Genomic DNA, 22,681 nt, shown 5'->3' on the forward strand with positions numbered 1-22,681 from the left:
CATACACACACACACTCTCCTTAGTGATCTCACTCCGTTATCATCCATGCTTTGTATTCTTTCAAATGTTTTTGCTCTTTTACACCCACCCCAAGTCCACACAACAAAGTGATTCTCTCTTCTAAACCTGTTTTTCTCCTTTCGCTTTTCATAGCTAAGAAGTTGCCTTAAAGATTTCTACTCCATATCTGTCTACAATTTTTAAAATCTGCATTTTTTTTTCTCCCCAATGCTTGAAGTACTTTTTCTTTTAACCATAAAGGGTATCCAGACTCTAGGTACTAACCTCCACCTACTCCTAGTTTCCTTAACCCTCTGGAATGGGTTCTTGTAGTTTGTTTGCTATCTTTCATCACTGTCCTAACAAGCCCGTGGCTGTTGCCATAGGAAGGGAGTCCAGTTTGCTTTTCCACGTGCTGAAGCACTCGCTATACAATATATTTATGGTCTATCCGCCACTCAGCTCATTCAAGAAAGAGCTGTTAGTACAAGAACTGCCACGATGACATAATTTCTTACAGTATCCTTCCATCCTTACAGTGAAACTCCCTTCCTTCACTCCCTGCCCAACCTAGAGGGAAACTGCACAGTGATTCTAGTAGAGGCAAGTTTCTCGTTGAAATCCTGCGCAGTTGTTGATAGTCTACTGCTTTTCAAACTTGTGTTTTTATATCGTTTCCATCAGGATGTAGCAGAGTGCAAAGAGCTGTTTACCCTAGGCCCAGGATAGGATCAGGGAGTAGGAGCTGTGGCTGCGTTCCCCGGAACAGAGACTGCACACCGGGGACCGACCCCTCAACCGCCAGTCCCACTGGGTTCCTGACGCCCTCGCTGTGCCCGCGCCTTCCCGCTCCCGCTGCCTAGGCTACTTCGCTCTAGGAGTGCTCCACAAATTTCAGACATTTGTTCCTCTTCGAAACTTCAAGACCAGGAGAGACCCCTCCTCTGCACCCTGCTGTCTTCCTAAGACACATCTTAGGCTGTGGGACTCCTCCTCTAGGTTGGACCACCCTTCCCATTTTCCCCAGAACCTAGGAGTGGCAGGAGGCAGAGAACGCACCAGGCAGACGCCGCCTTTGTTGTCATTAGGAACGCACACCGGGCCTGAAGTGGCTGGAAACCGCCACATCGATGGGGAACCCGGCTGGCCCTGGCTCACATTGGTGCCTTCGCTCTCATTTCCTGCTTCTCGGCCTCTCCCTTGTTTCTCTTCCCACCCCACTCCACGCCACAGTACAGCAAAGCTTTCTCTCCGCATACAAACTTCCCCTTCCCGGCGTTCCCACCACCCTGGCGGTTTCCCACGCGGGGCGGGGCGGAACGGGGGAGCAGGGCAGGGACGTACTGTAGTGCCCGGAGCGCCGCGCTCACCTAGGATGGTGAGGAGGCGGGTCCGCAGCCTCCCGCCCCTCCCGCCGCGCGCCCCGCCCGCCCAGCCGCTTCCGCCCCGTCTGCTCCCCGCCCCCGCCGACCCTCCGGCGCGGCGCTGACCCCGCGCCCTCCGAGCCGCCGCGGGAACGGCAGGGCCGTCTGGCCGCCTCCTCCCTCTCCCGCCCCACAATCCCGCGGATCCGCTCCCCGGGGCGCGGAGGCGGGGAGGGAGGGGCTGCCAGGGAAAGCGTCAAGGACTCTGCTCTGGGCCGCCCGCTTCTCGGGGCTCCGCTCTGGGCGCGGGGCAGTGGGGCTGGACTCCCTTCCCCGCCGCCCCCGGGCGCCGCTGGGGTCTGCAGCTCCCGCTTCCTCTGCCCCAGTCCTGCAAGTTTGCTTGCTTTTCCACAAAACTGGCGCCGGCAGGGACCCCTTTTCTGGGGTGGCGAGGCCAGACGCGCGTTTCCGTCTCGCCCCCATTCATCCCGCCAAGGTGAAGTGCCTGGAGAAGGGGCGCCCCCGCCTCGCCCGCAACGTGCGTCGCTCGGGAACCCAAACAATGACTCCCCTGCCTGCCGTGCCCAGCCCTCCGTCTGCCCCACCCGCCCCACCGGCGCGCGGGGCTGCCCCTGCCCGACCCCATTGTTGCCCAGCGCCGGCGATGCCCGGCGCCCGGGGGCGGTCCTCGCGAGCGGCCCCATAGCCCCGGCCGGCTACCCGGGCCGGCTCCGCCCACACCTTTCCAAGTTCGCTGGCGGGCGAGCCGCGGGGACGGCCCGGGCGACGGCCCCCTCCCTCCACTGCGCGCCCCCACCCGGGCGGGTGCGGCGAGGGGTGGGGGCCCAAGCGCGCTGCGCGCTTTCTGGGTCCCCGAATTCTCCTAAGCCTGCCTGGCGCGCTCTGACACAAAAGAGGGGACTTTTCTCGCGTCTTGGCGCGAGCCCTTGCCCGGCGAGTTGTCCTCCAGGGGTTCCTCCCGCCGCGAGCCCCCGCGGGCCCCCTAGGCCCCCTCGACCGACTACTCCCCGAGCTCCCAGGGCCATGTTTAGGTTATTTGGGGTGCCGCAGCAAAGTGGTGCAGGTGAAAGGGAAGCGCAGCCGAGGGGCGGAGGCAGGGGTGGGGCGGGGTGGGGCGGGGTGGAGGCGCCGCCGACCCAGCCCGGCGGTCCGGGTGGGGAGGCGAGGGCCGGGCAGTGGGTGTTGCCTTCTACCTCTGCGAGCGGGGAGGGGTTAGTTTCCCACAGGGGATTTCAACCATCACACTCAGAGCCCGCCTCCTAATCCTCGGGCGGAGCGGCTCGGGGGCCCCATTTTATGGCAATAAAGCGACTTAGCGCCTGCTGAGCGAGCCCCTCCCCGCCGCCGCCCCCGCCCTCGGCCCCACCCCGGGGCTCGCCCGCAGCGGCGGGGCTTTGTTTCTGGGGAGGAGGACCCTGAGCTCTTTTGTTTGGGGGTTTCTTGTTTTCGGCCCCCCCTCACCTCACCCCACCCCACCCCACCCCAGGCGCCTCTCCGGTTTCCTGAGCTGCGGGCTGCGAGGGAGGAGAAGCGGCGTCCTGCAACCCCCTCGGCTGGGCCCCGGGGTAATTCGATGCGGGCCTGGCGAGGCTCCCCACACTAGACCGGGGCTCGCGTCTCGGCAGCCTCCACCCACCGGCCCACCCTACATTTAGCGCATCATGTGATCCGGGTAAGTCATTTGCAAGTACAACAGTTCCCCGGGTTGCCCCCCATTCATTTCCTGAGAACTGCAGAGAGCCGCTGAGAGGCTCTGCGTGTGCGTGTGCGCGGGTGACGCCGTGTGTGTGCGAGTGAGTGTGTGTGTGTGCGCGCGCGCGTGTGAGAGAGAGAAAGGAGAGAGAGAAAGGGAGAGAGAGAGAGGGGGACTCTGTGTGAGGGAAAGAAAACAATTTCTCCTGCTCTGCAGCTTCTGTTCAGGTCTGTGCCGATTCCGTTTCTTATCAAAATAAACAACCCCCTCTTTTTTTTTTTGCCATCCCAAATCAGACCGTATTCTCTTAACGTGTTTTATTTTCCTTCTGTCATCTGCTCAAGTTAAATCATTTTGGTTGGTCTGTGTTCTTAAAGGGGGAAAGTGCTGGGAAGCGGGAGGGGGCCGGGGAAGGGCGATGCTGTTGCAAAGCAAGTAGCGTCGGTCGGATTCGTGGAGAAGAAAGAAGGAGGTTTCTTCCCCCTCCCTTAATTTTTTTTTCAGAAGAAGTTATCAAGTAACGTGAATTAAGCAAATGTTTTTCTACCCCTAGCGGAATTGTTGGTCGCAGTGTTTGCCTGACAGTTGCCAAGGATGAGAAATAAAACCCCAGGGCTGAACTTGGGGGGGAGGGGGGGCTTGTGGAAGTAGTTGGCCCCCCGACCTCGAGCGGGGTGGTTGAATAGCTCCGCACCGGGGCCGTGTGGGCTGTGTGTGCGCGCTAGAGAGAGTGGACGGGAAGGGGTTAAGGCGGAGATGACACTGCTGGCATGAATAGTGCTCCTGGTGCTACATTCATTATTGTCTCTGGTCGTAATGATGTGTAACTGTCACTTGCTACAGTGCCTGGTCCATGCAAGTAGCCAGGGGCTGGCCGGTGGCTGTTATTTTCAATTACGGGAGACCTGGCCAGAGTTGACAAGGGGCAACTTTGCACGTCCACCCGGGCCGGGAACCCGCAGAGCCGGCCTGGGAGCCACTTCTTCCCTTAGAAGCTCACTCTGAGGGTTCGGACTTGACCTCCGCGACATTAGTTGGTGTTCACGTTAGATGCTCCCCTATGGGGAGAATCAGTCCTGCTTTTGTTGGGTAGAGAGCTGTCTGCAAGAACTTTGAAAACTTTTATCTTTGGGGGAAAAGGGTGGGGTGCACTCAACAGTTTTGTTTCGCAGTGCATTTGAGGCAAATGCTTGGAAAAAGTACCAATTCCTTTGTTATATGCCCTGCAGCTTCCCAACCCCCTTCACCCTGCGCTTCGAGTTTTGCATACTTTAGTAGTAATAGTCTTATTTCAGCTGATAAAACCTGACTGTGTTGAGTTAAAGAGTATTAATACAACGGAATGTGTAATCTGGATAAACAGTTTGTGTAGTTAGTATTGTCAGCCCTCTAATTTAACTGTGTAGATGGCCTAAGTGTCGTTCTGTATGGATAGTTTTAAATAATTCCACTGGCTAATGGAATTCTCGGCCGAGCATTCTGATATTTTATTTTACACCAGCGTTAAATTCTGTTTCCCTGTAACATCAGAGAGACGAGCAACTCTATTTACATTTAGTGCGTGTGCATCTAGTGACTTCGGTAGACATCTGCCAATCAAATACACGTCATTCTGCAAAACCACCTAGACGCTTCCATGCCCTTTTCTTACTGGACGATGGAGTTGTTTAGATAAGTAAATACTTTGAAATAAATTTGGTGGCTTTTAGCAAGAAGCGTTTTGTGATGGGAATAGGAGTGGTCACTTTGAAGAGTGGGTGTATATCGTCTTCTAAGAAACGCCTTTAGAACTGATACTTAATTAAAACAGTGGACCCCCCTCCCTCAAGGAAAAAAGCTTGCTTGTGCTGTCCTCAGACCTCATTCACATGTTGTGTGCATTTTTTAAAACCCCATAGAAATTGGTTCCGATAAAGGAGTATACTTAGAATAGAAAATTTTAAACTCTAGAAGCGTAGTGGAAATAGGATGTTGAAGGACAAACGTTTCAGTTGCGTAAGTTATATTTTTATTGTTGCAGACCGGCCAGTCGTGATACTAGATTGAGTATATTAAGCTCCTCTGAGTTGGGGAAAGAGCAATTTGAGCGTATAAAAATTAGGAAAGAGGTTTATTATTCTACCAATTAATAACTATTATGAAATGTACTGGGAAAATTTGAAATTTGAAATGTCTTCACATACAATTTTCATAATTTTGAACTAAGACCCTGTAACCAACATAACTCTGTCAGGTTAAATAAAACATTCTTCAGGCTTTCTGTTTATTTTTGAAATCCTTCAGTTATTTATGTACTGCTTATCAATGCAGTCAGCTGAACTTTATTGTAGAATGCTTTTTATTACTATTTATTGAAAAAAATTGTGCTAATGAGTCCTTAATATTCTCCACCCCCCCCCCCCCCACACACACACACAAGTTCTTTTTTCAGAGATGACTATCATTTGGGAGGAAATGGTCCTGGTCTAGCATTTGAGACCTTGACCTTAGCAACTCTTGGCTGATGGTTGTTTACTACAGCTGCAGCCTATGTGTGTGCTGAAAGGGAAGGTCTGCAAACACTAGTGCACTCACTCTCCCCAGGCCAAGGGGAGAACAAATCGGGATGCTTGACGTTCATTCTGAAGAGCATGCATCTGGCCTGTAATATCCATCGTGTTCTGGTCATGTGAAAATATACATGTTGCTCAGGGATATTTTCCCTGCCTCCTGTGCAGGGAAATTAGACACTTTAAACAGGCTCCAGTGAGTTTTAGATGTTACAGTATATCATGAAGCAGGCTGTTATCAACTTAGTGAAATAATTTGGCATTAAATATAGGTGTGTTTTATCTTGGCAGAGACAACATAAGTGCTTAGGCCTCTAGGCCTATGCTGAGAGCATTTTGAATTCAAGCCAGTGTTGGTTAATCTAGAGTTTGGAGTAACCTTACCCAGTGAAGGGATATTGTTAAGTGGATGAACATATAAAGGTCCTGGACATTTTTTTCCATTATACAACATGGAAAGCATGGAACTTTATGTTTTTGCAAATTAATAATATTACAGTGATCCCATTAAATTGGAGCATCAAATGATTTGTTTTCTTTATATTGTGATAAACAGTCAAGTTCATAAATCTAGCTGTAGATTGTGTATTGAACTAGAAAACTAGTAATGGCACAAACTCATTTGAAAAGTTTTTGTTTATAAGTTTTTCTACTTGCCAGTTGCATGTTGATTAATGAACATGAGCTAAAATCCCAAGACAGTTTCATTCAAAATCAACACCATTATTACCTTTTCTGCTTAGAAAACAGCTTTTTTTTTTTTTTTTTTTTTGAGTCGAGATCTCACTCTGTCACCCAGGCAGGACTGAAGTAGCATCATCATAGATCAAATTCCTGGGCTCAAGGGATCCTCCCATCTTAGCCTCCCAAGTAGGCAGGGCTGCAGATGCACGCTGTCACACCCAGCTAAAAATTTTCTTGTAGACATGAGGTCTTACTGTGTTGTCTAGGCTGGATCTTGAATTCCTGGCCTCAAGAAAACCTCCTGCCAAAGTGCTGGGATTATAGGCATCAGCGACTGTGCTGGCTACAACTTTAATTTTTTAAATAAGTCTGAAATAGGTTGTAGTTGCTTATCTGTCACTTTCTATTTGAAAATACTGTATGATCATAGACTGGAAATGGCTTATATTTTTGCCCAGTGTTTATTTTTCCTTTCATACTCACACTTACTTGTTTTTCAGCCTGCAATTTATGCACAGCTTTCAACTTTTAACTGTGTACAAAATGTAAGGGTAAAAATATTAAAATTAAATAACTGGCAACGCCCTATAACCACAGCCTTAACTCATCTACCACAACCACTCCTCCCAAAAGCAAGCAAGTAAACAGATGGGCCTTGCCCTATGCCCAGAAGGTCAACAGTCTTGGGCTCTGTTAGACCTGCTTAGTTTCTGGATCCGAAGCCCAGCCCAGAGACCTGCCTGACTTCCACCCTCCAGAATTCATTCATTTTTCGGGCCTAGGTTGGCCACACCCCATCTGATGTCAGCTATTGAGTTCTTGTGGTACAGAACACATGCTGTGGATTAAATGGTTACTTTCTCTCTATATTGTCAGTAATTATGTTACAAAAGGATTTTTCCGTTTTGGATGTTTATTGTCATAAAGTGGCTACTTGAGTAGTCTTATTGCTCCATAAAAATTTGTTTTGGTCGACGGTAGATTACAGGATATTCACCCAAAGAATTCTGCTCTAGTATGGTCTTTCTTCCTTTTTTTTTCCAACTTAAAGTCATGCGTTTCTTTTGTTGCTACTCTCATGGTCTACATTTTTGAATATTTATTAGTGTAATAATTAGACTGCTCCAAACACATTTGCTGTCTGGTGCAAAAGTAGCAGGAAGCCCTTATTGCTGTATTGCTGCATGGAAGGTGACAGGGGAATAAATTAGGAGACCTTTGGGATAGTTTCCCCACCCCTATCAAAGACTATAGAAGCTACCATGATAACTACCTGCTGGCTTTGACAGCCATGAATTGTGTCCCAAGTGTGACATTCGCCATGCTTTTCAGTATGTATGGCCTTTCACAGTAATTCCTGGCATGATGTGTATGTATATAGTTGGCCCTCTTTATTCGTGGATTCTGCATTAAGGGAGTCAACCATAGATTGAAAACATTCAAGAAAGAAATATACAACAATAAAAATGATACAAATAAAAAAACTATATTTATATAGCATTTACATTGTATAAGTGATTGTAACTAATCTAAAGATGATTTAAAGTATGTAGGAAGGTGTGCACAGGTTATATGCAAATACTGCATTATTTTTTATAACGGACTTGAGCATCCATGGATTTTGGTATCTGCTGGGGGATGGGATCTTGGAGTCAATCCTCCAAGGATACTGAAGAATGACTACATACTGTATATACATATGTATTCATTATCTTATATGTCTATATGTGTATGTATATATTTAGTATTTATCTTTATATATTTTTACGTGTTTTTGTAGTCTATATTAGTATATAACGCACCTACACACATAACACACCCACACACACCATACACAAGAGCAAGAATTACAGTAAAATTTCATGACCAAGAAAAACGTTAAAAAGCCACACATATATATACAAAAGTGGGAAAAACAGTCTTTTAAAAAAATTCTATGTTTAGTAATACTGTGCTCACTTTGAGATGATCGAACTAACTTATAACAAAACAAATACAACCCTGCCTTAAAGAAAACAAACCTAAATGGCAGCCAAGTTAAATTATTCCAAAACAATGTAAAGAAAACTTTCCTTCATTTCATAATGAATGGTAACCTCTAAGATTATACATCCTTGAATCGTAACTAATTTCAGTGGCAGAAATATCTCACTTTGAGTCTTGCTCTCTTGCTTACTAGCTATGGATGACCTTGGTCAAATTTCTTAACCTCTCTGAGTCTATGAAATGGAAAAAATAATATGTAGTTTACAGGGCTGTGGTGAGGGTTAAATGGGGTAATGTGGCCAAAAGTCAGTTTGTAAAACTACAAAGTTCTCATGTGGCAACTGATTTGATGGGAAAAGCACTCCAGCCGTACCTCCACCGCCCCAACGCTGCCCTCCCTTGAAAGGGATAAACTTTCCTGCTTCTCAAAGTGAGCATATAAATTACGCTTATGGGGAAGGAATTTCCGAGTGTGGGTAGAAAACTTCTGGCAGTCAAAGGTCATGAATTCCATTCCTGTCTCACCAGAGATTTGCTCTTGTGACCTTGAGAAAGTCACTCTTAAAAAGTTTCAACGTAGTTGGTATAAAAGTTACTGATTATTCATATTTATATAATACAGGTGAAGTATCCAAGCTTGTCAAAAGAAAAACACATGAAATTACAGTTCACATGGTCATTTACAGAAAATTGAAAATAAAGATGAACAATGATTAGAGATTGAAAATCTGCAGACTACTTATTTAATGAGTCACCTGAAGCTACTATCAACTGGTCATTAAAAAACAGCCCTTAATTTTAGAAATGGAATTATTAAATTTGTGATGTACTATAATTTCGAGCAGTACATTGAACTACAAATCCCCAGTTAAATCAAGATTGCGTTGATTAAGCTATGTCTGATTTATGGCTTAAAAGTCACTTGGTTAGACTCAAACATTGTTGCAACATGCTGTGTGTTGTTCTTAACTAACATTATATAAAATGCACAGTAAAGGTAGATAATGAGGCTCTTACATGTTATTTGTACATTTATCGAATACCTATTTATATAATCACACACTTACATGATTTCTCCCCAACTGCATTTTCTCCAGTTAAAAAAGAAACGAAACAAATTTTTTTATACCCTTGCAAGAGCAAAGAAACAAACTCAAAATAGCTTTTCAATATAAAACTCATTTAGACTCTTTCCATGTCACAGGTATCTTGCCTGACTTCAATTCATGGTACGATTATCACTGCAAACATCAACAGCACTTTTTGTGGGACTTTCTTATTTATCGTCTCCTGCTTTAAGAATACACTGTGTTCCAGTCAGTATTCTCGGGCCCCACAGCTCAGAGTATTCCTTCTGGTGTTAATTGTTTGTTGATTTGCCTTGTTCTAAATGCCACTATCGTGGTCTTTTCCAACCTAAGTAGCTAAATATATTCAACTCTGTCTGCCATTCCTCAATTCACTTTATTTTCCTGAAAAAAAAAAAAAATATTTCTTCTTGCAAAAAGAAATCTTGTAGTATAGTAGAATTAAACCATGCTGCATTTATAAATATTTGCTCTAGTGTATTGATGCCTCTCTTAAAAGCTGCCATTCAGGCCAGGTGTGGTGGCATGTGCATGTATTCCCCGTTACTTGGGAGGCTGAGGCAGGAGGATCCCTTGATCCCAGAGTTCAAAGCTGCAATGAGCTATGATCAATAGAGCCAATGCACTCCAGCCTTGAAAACCCTGTCTCTCAAACAACGACAGTAACAACAACAAACAGCCATTCAGAGTAATTAGTGGGTACAAAATAAAACACTCCTTATTGTATACCTAGTATAATACAGAAGTTAAGAACTTGGTTTTTCATATGTTAGTTTGTTTAATATGTACTCTTTAGTAAACAGGTACTGATATACCTTGATTCTTATATCATTGACTTTTCAAATAACTGGCACATGGAATACTATGTGTGTCACCTCTGAAATGCCGTTTATGTACTCGATTTTGACTTACGAACATCATTTGATGAATGCCTTTTTTGGGCTGTTGTGTTGCTGTTTTGCCAAGTAACCCCCACTCCTGCTACAGCACTGTGACTTTGCCACTTCTGGCAAAAATTTCAAAAATGATTTGGAAAATTTTATTGTTTTTTATCTTATTTTAACAAAACGAGTGGAAAAAGGGAAAATGAAAGCATCTAGTTTTGAGAAACAGTTTATTATCTTGATATAAAATTGAGACAATGATCATTAGATGTGCTGAAAGTGATGAATCTTTATTGGAAGTGCTACATGGAGTTAAGCTGATGAATTGTGAAAAAAATGAAACAGAACACACAAAATGATATACAGATACTTTTAATGACTAATAGGTTGTATATAAATGCAGATTTTGTGATTTTCCTTTTGTCTGTGAGAATGAGTCTCCTTTAAAACATGTCTGGTCCAATCAGTTTTACATATTTGAGTTTTGTATGATTTCAGGAGAAAGCGTACAAAATCTCATACAATTATTAGATTCCATCCTTTATTAAATTAATATTCAGTGATATTTGTATAATATAGGTATCATAATCCTTATAACCTATGTATCATATGTATTTGTATCATTTAATATATATTTGAATCAACATGTCATGTGTAGTATATATCATATGACATGTAATACAGCACATATGTGCTATGTGCACTATATTATGCTTTCTATTTTACTGTTGTACTCTATTATGAACTATATTATGATTTTTATTTCATAGATGTGGAAATTGATTTTCAGCAAAGGAAAGTAATGAAATTATAGTGAATAGCCAGTTAGCTTTAGAGAGTTGAATGGTAGAAAGCCCCCTGGACTTTCCCCTTGTGTTACTCTTACCTCCCTCTGGCATTAAATGTAATATTCCAGAGTTAGCCTTACTGTAGAATAGAGTAAAATTGGGAGTATTATACAAATAAATATGGTTTAGAGGCTGTATTATTATATTTGTTGTAGATTGTATTGACATACTATGTTTACTAGAATACGTTTACTACAATATATACCTCAGTAAAGAAGTCAGTTAAGTGTTTGCTAATATATGTAGTAAAACAAATTATGATATCTCATCCAAAAAATTATTTTAGAAGTAAACTGCTATAGGATGGTCTACAGCAGTGGTAATAGTAGACCAATAAATTCTGGCTCATATGCATTCTGCTATTGAATAAAGCTATCAAAGTTAGGGACATAATACAAGTAATAATAATGTTATTTTTATTAGAACATGCTTCAGTTATCCATTTGACTTACACGTATTTAGCTCCTACTACACTTATGGACCCTTATATGAAAATGGGTAGGACAATATCCAGTATCATTAGTGAGTTGAAAATCAAGGAGTGGGGGGTAAGAATTATGTGGCAAATTATAATATAAGGTAATTTGTGATAAATGGACCAAGTGCTGTAAGTTGTTTAAAGTACCTGGGGAAAAATTTTTTCTATCTGGGAAATCGAGGTTTCAGGGTTTTAGTAGATATGCGGAAAAGATTTATTATATAAACAGTGTATATGTGTATCTTTTTATATGAACAGTGTGTTTTTTAATATAGACTGTGTGTGTATATATGTATGTGTGTGTGTGTGTATATACATACATACTTTTTTTTTTTTTTTGAGACAGGGTGTTGGTCTGTTGCTCAGGCTGGAGTACAGTGGCACAATCTCAGCTCACTGCAACCTCCGCCTCTCGGTTTCAAGCGATTCTCCTGTCTCAGCCTCCCGAGTAGCTGGGACTACAGGTGTGTGCCACCATGCCCGGCTGAGTTTTGTACTTTTAGTAGAGATGGGGTTTCACCATGTTGGCCAGCCTGGTCTCCAACTTCTGACCTTAAGTGATCCGCCTGCCTTGCCGTCCCAAACTGCTGGAGTTACAGGTGTGAGCCAACACACGTGGCCCAGTTTATATTTTTTAATAGTAAAAGCAAACCTGCTAACAGATGAATGCAAATTAAAAACATTATTTTGGCAGCTGTGGTGATTTCCCACTTATTTCTTTCTGTTCTCTTTTAGAGCTGATGGTTTTATGATATTTTGGCAAATTTTTATCATTTGCCATATCACCAGGAAGCTTTCTTTTCCAAAAATAGATTCTAGGATGTGCTTGGCCAGTAGGGTATATGGTGTTATAATGAGTTTAGAGATGGTTTATTTGGGCAACAAAAGCAAAGAAAGTTGACTGATGAATAAAATTTTAAATGTACTTTATGTGATGCTATCTAATGAAGGTCTTCTATATTTTTGAAAAAGTCTGATGTATTGTATTTTTAAATGGCTAGGAATTTTAACTTTGACCAAAAAATCTTTTAAATAATGGGAATATTTAATTTGTGTTAAAATACTGTTTACATATTAAGAGGAATATAGTTTTTTAAAACATGAGAACAATGGAAGGGAAAACTTGAAAATATAAATTTTGCAGAAGATCACAGTTGCAGTTTATCAGAAGTGTTGCTTGAAGGAATATTTAGAAAGAAACACTGAAGTATGAGGATATTTCAAGGCTAACAGACTTTGGAATATACATTAGGTCTTCTACTTTAGATACGAATACAGGTAATTTTAGCAAACACAAAATATTTCATTGAAGAAAGAAATGAACTCAATGAGTAGATTAAAAGCATTAATAGAATTTTTTTTTTAGCACTATATTGAGTATGGTGGAATTATACCAAAACTCTAGGCTGAGGCAGTTGCCTTGTGTTTTATTTATAAATAGCAGTAATTAAGACAGTTTAGAATACTTGATAAGTGTGGGCTGACAACAACAACAACAACAAAAATTGCTTTGTGCTTGGTGGTTTAGAGTGGTTTCAGTTTCATCTTGATGGTCCTGTATGGTGGATTGGACGCATGTTACCCTTGTAAATAATGAGAACACTAAATAATCAAAAGAAGGTAAAAGTCTAAAAATTGGCAGAACTAGAACCCTAATTGCCAACACCAGTAAAATAGTTTTTTCCCGTTTTATAATTACTACTGTCTTTCTGACTTTCATTTAGTCTCAATAAGTTAAAACTTTGCAGGTCCACAATGCATAAAAGAAGTGTCACTAGTGTTTAGTTAATATGAAATGCTCAGTGAATATCAGATGAATTCTTACCTTCTTCCAAAATGCACTTTAAAAAGGTAAAGAGAATCCATCTGTAATATCCCAGAGAGATCAACCCATTGACCCTGGAATAGAGATTGTGGAGTTAGAGACATCCATACTCTTTGAAGAAAATTAGGGCATTTACCATGTGCCAAGGCTTGTGCTGGGTGTGTAAATACATATGTAGATAAAACATGGGCTTTGTCCTACAATGTAGGCAGATCATGAAAGAAGCAGGATAGCTAAGTCGAGAGGCAAGCCCAAGCTGGTATATTCTGGTTTAGTTTATTTCTTTTAGATCTTTAATGTGCCTAAAAGGTACCCTGGGTATTTTTAGATTTATGCTGTAGTCTCTTTGAAGTACTTTTAATCTTACTAGAAAAACTTTTCCTATTTAAGCATGTACTTTTGTAAGTTTTTTCTTTCAAAAACTTTTTGCACATTTATTTTATATTAAATGTGTATAATACATTTTAAAGGCATTTCATTATGTTTCCAACCAACACACAAGTAGGTGCTTATGATATTTACATGTGATTTATTTTTACTTTTTTACCTCTGTGACTCTTCAAGTTTTCAAAGAAACACAACTGAAGATCGTTAGAAAATAAGCATTGTTTTGCAGAAGCTCGCTTTCATGGGCATTGTTTACAAATATATTATTCTGATATAAGTGGGTATACTTGTATGGAAACTTTAAAATTCATTTTTTTTTTGGGGGGTGGAATTGTTTCCTCTAGCCAAAAACAGCATTCCATTAGTCCATAACTTAGGTTTTTAGCACGATTATATGTCCTTTTATATTTTTCTTCATGTTCTTAAGCATTAGGAACACATACACACAGTTTTTTAGTCACTGCTTACAAAAATGGAAGGAGTTTATTTGAAACTCTTTTATCTTTTTTCATTCAGTGCTGCCTAAGAGAAATCCTTCTCAGCTGCTACTGTTCTAATCAATTAAAAAATTGTTACATCGTATTCCAAGGAGTGGTTATTTCATAGCATACTCAATCACTCATTTATTAGAGGGAAATACGGTGTTTCCTGTTTTTGCCGCTTTTAAACTAATGATGTAATAAATAACTTTATAGGTGTCTTCTGAGAGACCTAAAGAATAGATTCCCAGGGATAGGATGATCCATTCAAAATGTATCAGTGTTCATAAATGTTGCCACATTGCTTTGACAAGGATATAGTGGTTCACATTATTACCAGCAATGCAGGCAAATACCCTATCCCCAATCACCATCAGCAATAGTTCATGTTTCCAAGTCTGATAATTGTGTAGTGATATCTTATTGCTACTTGAATTAGTATTTGCTGATTGTTAGTGACTTTAGACATCTTTTCCAATGTTTGTAGGCAAATTAGAATTATTATAAGAATTGTCCTTTCATATTCTTTGCCCATTAAAAAAATTGGTTATTGTCCTTTTGTGGGAATTCATTTTATATTAAAGCCACTAACCATCTGCCTGACATCTCCATTGCAAGTAATTTTTTTCGTAAACCAATCTTTTATCTCTTGCCTGTTCAAGAAGTATCTTTTGATATACAACCTTTAAAATATGTAAGCAATTCCTCTTTCTCTCTGGTGTCCTGTTTTAAGGTTTTCTCCGTTGATAAAGTAGGCATGTAATATCCTCACTAGATTTAATTCCCCCCCCCATTTTTGTCTTTAATCTATTTGGAATTTATTGTATATGATATAAGAGAGGGGGTCTACTTTTTACTTTCAGAGCATAGAAATACCATTGTATCAGCAGCAATTTTGAGGTAATCTGTTCTTTTTCCAGAGAATATAAATTTCACATTTGTCATATAATGTTTTCCTATATCCTGTAGTACCTAACTTTCTTTATAAATTTTTTTAGGTATTCTAATACATGTAACTAGCATTCATATGTGAGGAATATTTTATCCATCATCACACCTCCCCTGGGAAAAAAATATTCAAAAACCCTGTTGTGATTTTAATTGGGATTGTATTACATTATATATACTCCTGGGATAATTAACATTTTAATGTTATTTGCAATACATTGTATTATCCCAATTCAAGAATGTGGATGTTTTTCATTTGCTCATGTCTTTTTTTTATATTTCAAAAATATGCATGCTTACATAAGGTTTGATCTTATGCATAGCTGGATTTTATTTTTAAGGGTTTTTTTGTTTGCTTGTTTTGTTTTGTTTAATGGGATAATGGTCATTAGCTTTTTTCTTTTCTTTTAATGTATTCATCTGATACTGGTTTCAAAGTATTCATAACGTCTGTGATGAGTTGGGAAGTTTTTCATTCTCTTCTGTTTTTTGGAATACTTTGTGTAGAATTGGTACTATTTCTTCCATAAAAGTGTGGGAGAATTCACTGTAGAATTCTGTATTGATTTATATTGTTACTGATTTTTTGACTCCTTGTTCTGTCAGTTATTGGGAAAGGAGGGTTTAAATATTGAAGTACAGTCGTGAATTTGAATTTCTCTAATTCTCTTTTCAGTGCTGTCAGTTTTTGCTTTATATGTTTTGAAACTCTGTTATTAGGTGTGTGCACATTAGGATTGTTGTGTTTTCTTAGTGAATTGATCTCTGTTCTTACCATCTCTAACTTTTATTTGGAGTGTTTTGGCAATTTAATGTAAAATAATTTTTGTATAATTGGGTTTCTGGAACTCGCTATTTGTTTTCTATTTTTCTCATTTTATTCTCTCATAGTTGCCCGTATCTTGCTTTATTTGGGCTTGATTGTTTTTTAGTATTTTATATAATCTCCATCATTGGCTTATTAGTTACATCTCTTTGTGTTATAATTTTAGTGGTGACTCTAATATACATCATTAACTTCTCACAGCCTGACTTCAGATAATACTTTACCTCTTACTGTACGATAGCAGAATCTTAGTATATTGCCATTGCCGTTTTTTTCTCTTTCATTGTTTGTGCTATTTTCTTCGTATATTTTACTTACACATGTTATAGCCTATCCATTTCTTGGCTACTGTGTTTGCTTTAAAGAGTAAGTTACCTTTAATACAGATTCAACATCAGACAAAAATGTGTTTTTAAATTTTTGCTCATATTTTTGCTAGTTCCAGGGTTTTTATTTCTTTGTGTGGATATAGTATCCACACTATATAAATTATATAGTATCATATTAATTTTACCTAAATACATTTTTCTTTACCTAAATACTTTTTTCTTTTTTTGAGGCAGAGTCTCGCTCTGTCATCCAGGCTGGAGTGCACTGGTGTGATCTCAGCTCACTGTAACCTCTGTCTCCTGAGTTCAAACAATTCTTGTGGCTCACCCTCCTGAGTAGCTGGTGTTATAGATGCCCGCCACCACACCTAGCTAATTTTTGTATTTTTAGTAGAGACAGGGTTTCATCATGTTGGCCCAGCTGGTTTTGAACTCCTGACCTCAGGTGATCTTCCCATCTTGGCCTCCCAAAATGCTGAGATTACAGGCATGAGCCACTGCACCTGACCTACCTAAATAATTTATTGCAGTGCAGTCTGCTGGGAATGACATTTCTCAGCTCTTGCTTGTGTAAAGATGTCTATATGCTTCAGTTCCTGAAGTATTTTAGGTGGATATTCAATTCTGGGTTGACAGTTTTCCCCCATTATGTTAAATATATTGCCCCAGTATTCTCTCATTTATATAATTCTGAAAAGATATCTTTTGAAATTATTTTTGTTTGTCTATGTGCAATGTTTCTTTTTTTTTCTTTTCTTTGGCTGCCTTCAGGATTTTTTTCTTTAACTTTGTTTTTCAGCAGTTTTACTATGATGTATATAGGTGTGTTATCATTTATAATTATCATGCATTGGATTCTCTAGGCTCCTTATTGTTTTTCTTAGTTTTTCATAAATTTCTATCCATTACCTTTTCAGTGTTTCTATTGCCCTCCCTCCCTTCTCTTCTCTTTTCCCTTTGGACTATGTTGACAAGCACATTGGACTACTTGGTATTGCCCCACAAGTCTTGGGTCTTCTGCACCTCTCCCCCATCTGTTCAAGTTTTAGTCTGAATAACTTGCATTGACCTTTCCTCAAGTTTACTAATTCTTCCTGCCGTGTCAGGTCTGTTGTAAGATCAGTGAAAGAATTCTTCATTTTTCATAGAAAGTTATTTGCCTAGCATTTTTTATGAATTAAAAAAATTTGTACCCCTTTGCTTAATTTCTCTGTTCATGCATGTTGTCCACCCTTTTCTCTAGATTCTTTTACATTTTAATTATAATTATTTTGCAACTGTCAATTTGTTAGTTTCAGGATCTCTGCTATCTCAGGGTCTGCTTATGTTGACAGCTTTATCTGTTGACAGTGGGTAGTTTCTTGCTTTGTTTTTCTGTCTTTTTTTTTTGAGATAAGAGTCTCGCTCTGTCACCCAGGCTGGAGTATAGTGGTACGATCTCAGCTCACTACAGCCTCTGCCTCCCAGGTTGAAGCGATTCTCTGCCTCAGCCTCCCAAGTATCTGGGATTACAGACGCATGCCACCACTCCTGGATAATTTTTGTATTTTTAGTAGAGACGGGGTTTTGCCATGTTGGCCAGGCTGGTCTTGAACTCTTGGCCTCAAGTGATCTGACTGCCCCAGCCTCCCAAGTTACTGGGATTACAGACGTGAGCCATTGTGCCCTGCGCTTGTAATTTTTGATTGACTTCCCACCATTATATATAAGAGAACAGTAGATACTGAGATAAATAATTATTATGGTAAGAAGTTGCTGTATTATTATTGTCTTTCTTTAATTTGTTTCTTTTTCTCCTTTAGTTTTCTCTTCACATGTTTGGTCTCCTGGATCTTTAAATTCCTGCATCTTTTCTTTCATTATTTTTTCTCTTTGTAGTTTTACTTTGTTCTTGGGAAGAGGTGTGTATTTGTGTGTGCATATGAGCATGTGCAGCTCCCTATCTTAATAGACTTGCACCTTCTTACAATTAAGATGTTGGAAAGGTTGATTTGTAGATTGGGTTTTGGGGGGTGATAATATATCAAAGGGACTGGTTTAATTCCATTTTCATATCAGCTTTGAAACTTTTTGACCATAATTTAATAAATGTAATGTGAGAGTGCATTTCTCTTTCATTGCCTCGATCTACCAGCCTTCACAAGTGAGTCAACCACTTTGTCCTTCATTCTCTTATCTACCAGGAAATAGATGAGCATAATGTATGGAAAGTCACACCATTCACAGGAAAGCAGCTTTTCCTTTACAACATAACTAATAAAGCACTTAAAAAGGTCTTTGTTTTTTGATCGTTGATAATTTTATTTAACAATATAACAAACTTTGCAAAGTTCATTAAGCATTGTGAGACATGTGGCTTGTTTTAAAAACTTTTATTTGAAGAAGGCTGACTGAATCATAGACATTTAAAATATTTTTTAATATCTCTTTTATTATGAGTAATTTTAAACATATACAAAAGTAGTGAGAATAGTATAAGAAACTCTCATGCACCCAGACTAACCTTAACAAATCTCAGCATTTTGCCATCTTGTTTCTTAAATCTCTGGCCTCACTCCCCCTGAGCAACTAATTTCAGACATACAATTTTAACTATAAATACTTTAGTATATTTGTCTAGCAGATAAGGACTTCAAAAAACACACACATACACGCACATACAAAAACTGACAATGTGTAATGACATCTAGTATAATTACCATGGCATATCTACCAAGGCCAGGAAACCAACATTGGCAGGTTATTGTTGTTTGGACTTCACTGGCTTTTCCATTAATGTCTGCTTTCTCTTTTAGGTTACGAACAAGGTACCATATTGCTTTTGAGTTGTTACACCTGTTTTCTGTTTTGTGTCAGTTTCTTAGTATCTCTTTTTATTTCATGACATTAAGAGTTTTAAGGAGTACTGGTCAGGTATTTTATAGGATGTCCTTCAGTTTTGGTTCATCTGATGCTTTTCTCATGATTAAACTGGCTTATGGGGTCTTGGAAAACAGTATCACAGAGGTGAAGTATGCTTCTCAGTGTATCGTATCAGGGGTATCATTGTATCATATCATGATGTCCACAGGATACCACTGATGATCTTAACCTTAATTACTTAGTTAAATTGGTATTTGTCAAGCTTCTTTACTGTATTTTTTTTTCCCCTTTCCATACTCTATTCTGTGGAAGTGAGTCACTAAGTCTTGCCTACTCTTAAGAAATAACTATGTATCATACTTAGAATTCTATAGATTACATTCTTCTCCATTTATTTTAAATGTGTATTGGCATGGATACATGCATATTTATCTTACATATGGAGTCATAAGCTAATACTGTGTTAGTCTCTTACTTAGATTTTTCTGGCTTTGACCAAAGACTGCTTTCAGATTTGCTCTTGTGGCCCAGTGACATCCCCCTGTCCTTTGTTTTTGAGTACTTTGTTAACTTTCTGGTATTACAGGATTCTCCAGGCTCATCTCATATTTTCCCTGCCACAGCTACCAAATCAACCAATCTTCCAAGAGTCTCTCATTTCATTGTAGAATGATATCTAGAAAGCACGATCTGGGTGCTGAGTGTTCTGTTTGCTACCAGGGTAGGTGCTGTTCTAATTGTGAATCAAGTTGATCAGAATCAGTCTTTCTTTACATCTTATTTTTTAAAAAATAAACTGATAAATAGAGGGAATACTAACAATTCTGTTTGAAATGATTACCTTATTTTGGCTAATTGATTGGAATTTTCATAACTTATCATGTTGCAATAAGAGTAGAGAAAATAGATTTTTTACCAAATCTTGCAGCAAGGTGATTGACATTTTTCTTAATTCACTCTTGGCTAAGTTTTCATTATCTTGGTTCCCTGGTATAGTGAGATATTAGGGATGTTTTATTTGAAGAGTTTGAGTCTATGGATGCATTATATTACCAGCATTATTTTATAATCTGCTAGGTAATCCCATATTAATAGTAGTTAATTGGTCTCTTCAGTTAATAATGTAAACCTTGAATAGAACAATTATTTCAGGCCTAATTATAGTTTATGGAAGTTTTGAAATTTCTATCCTAATTTCCGACCCTAATTTGAAGATCATAGTAGTCTTTGATCTTTGTAAGGTTAAAATATTTTCTGAAAAGTTCTGCTATGACATGTTAAACTGTGTGTAGGAAACAATCATAGCCGTGGGAATCAACTTATTCTCATTGAATGTTCATGATGTGCAAGAGATTGTTTCGAATGAAAGCCTGAAATCTTGAGAGGTAAGGCTTTAAACACTTACATTTCCTATATGGATAAATTCTTAGTAATTTGGCTTCTGCCATTCATGTAAAACTATACATGCTATAAAACATTCATGGCCATGTATAAAGAATTTAAAGAAATTGAAACTTCACTTAAAGCAGGTTCCTGCTTGATGTGAATAAGAGTGTTGCTTTGTGAGGAAGAAAATATATCTCTGGACTTTTTTTCCCTAGGAGCAAAGAAATGGTCTCCAGTGATCTGTCACTGGGCATTGTGTTAAGTAATCCTTAGTAATTTCTCAGTAAAAAAAATGCTGGTGAAGCTTTCTGGCTATGCCTCAGTGGTTCTTTTTCAATGAGGACATTATCAGAGAAGGCAAGAAATTAAGTTTTCCTGTTTCCACTTTTCCTCATATTTGAGTTTATCTATAAGTTTATTTCGTGTGGGTCTAAGGTAAGAAAACTGAGCACATATTTACTGTATGGCAATAATAGTGTGTGGAATGGTAAATCTCAGTAAGATATGCCCACGTCTGAATCCTGGGAATATGTGAATATTGCCTTATTTGGAAGGTGATTTTTGTGCATGTAATTATGTTAAAGATGTGAGATGAGAACATCCTGGATTTCTTGGGTAAGCTCTAAATTCAATGATAAGTGTCCTTACAAGCATCAGAGGAGGAGAAGGCAATATGAAGACAAGAGGCAAGGACTGGAAGGATGTGGCTACAAGCCAAGGAATACCAACTAGTGCTAGCAGCCACCAGAGGTTGTAGGAGGCAAGGAAAAGATTTTTTTTTTGGTCAGAGTTTCACTCTGTCGCCCAGGCTGGAGTACAGTGGCGTAATCTTGGCTCACTGCAACCTCTGCCCCCTGGGTTCAAGTGATTCTCCTTCCTCAGCCTCCCGAGTAGCTGGAATTATAGGTACCTGCCATCACGCCTGGCTAATGTTTGTATTTTTAGTAGTGGTGGGGTTTCACCATGTTGGCCAGCTTGGTCTCAAACTCTTGACTTCAGGTGAATCACCTGCCTCAGCCTCCCAAAGTGCTTGGATTACAGGCATTCACCACCACGCCTGGTGGAAAAGATTCTTTTCTAGAGCCTTTGAAGGAGTTGTGGCCTTGCTTTTCCCTTTCTCTACAACTGCGAGAGAATAATTTCTGTTGTTAGTCACCAGGTTTGTGGAAAATTGTTAGGGCAGCCACAGGAAGTTAATCAATCCACTATGGGCAATGTATTATGCTAAATGCTAATGGTTATAAGGTCTTTGCTACCAGAAATTCAGAAATTTTTGAAAAGTATACAAAAACATAATACAATGTTACAAATTCTATAAAAAATAATTGTATAGAAAGTTCTGAAAGCTGTGAAGGGGACTTTGTTAATTTGGAAGATTTAGAACAGTGGTCCCCAGCCCTTTTGACACCAGGCTTGTTTCATGGAAGGCAATTTTCCCACATACTGGGAGAGAATGGGAATGATTTCTACCTCAGATCATCAGGCATTAGATTCTCATAAGGAACATGCAACCTAGATCCCTCGCATGCACAATTCACAGTAGGGTTTGTACTTCTGAGAATCTCATGCTGCTGCTGATCTGCCAGGAGGCAGAGCGTGGCCCACTGCTCACCTTCTGCTGTGTGGCCTAGCTCCTAACAGGCCATAGACCAGGTACGAGTCCATGGCCCCGGGGATTGGGGCCCCATGATTTAGAGGATTCATTGAGAAAGAAGCATTTTGTCTGAGTTTGAATGATGAGTAAGACTATTCCAGGCAAAAAGGGAGTGGAGGATTAGAGGCAGGGGGACATGTGTATGAAATAGCACATTATGCTCCTTTAAATACCATCTGTGAGATGAGCACCCAATTAAAACTCCAGTATTTTCAAGTATTGAGAGTAGAACAATTTCTTGAACCCACATTGACAGCTTGATGCTGCCATATCTCAAATTTTAATAGTATGTCTCTGCTGTAAATATTATTAAAGATATTTTAAACAATCACCTTTCATTCATACTTCATCCCTTAATCTTCTGACTCAATCTGTTTGGCAGCTTAGAG

At 39.9% G+C, this 22,681-nt stretch overlaps 1 protein-coding gene across 7 annotated transcripts in view; it reads left to right on the forward strand.

Annotated features, from left to right (window-relative positions):
* The first annotated feature begins 1,756 nt into the window (after positions 1-1,756).
* KLF12 (Kruppel like factor 12) overlaps positions 1,757-22,681 on the forward strand; it is a 464,553-nt gene continuing 443,628 nt past the window's right edge. For 2 of the 7 annotated variants that reach the window (XM_033177557.1, XM_033177555.1), the window contains exon 1: positions 2,637-3,058. The gene's annotated coding sequence lies outside the window, so the exon portion shown is untranslated. Of the gene's footprint in view, positions 1,862-2,636; positions 3,059-3,100; positions 3,307-22,681 lie in introns of those variants that run through there. The other 5 variants (XM_033177554.1, XM_033177558.1, XM_033177556.1 and 2 more) reach the window with 4 other exon arrangements.

The sequence above is a fragment of the Trachypithecus francoisi genome, unplaced genomic scaffold (assembly GCF_009764315.1).
Source record: "Trachypithecus francoisi isolate TF-2019V2 unplaced genomic scaffold, Tfra_2.0 Lachesis_group18, whole genome shotgun sequence".
Classification (NCBI taxonomy): Eukaryota; Metazoa; Chordata; class Mammalia; order Primates; family Cercopithecidae; genus Trachypithecus; species Trachypithecus francoisi.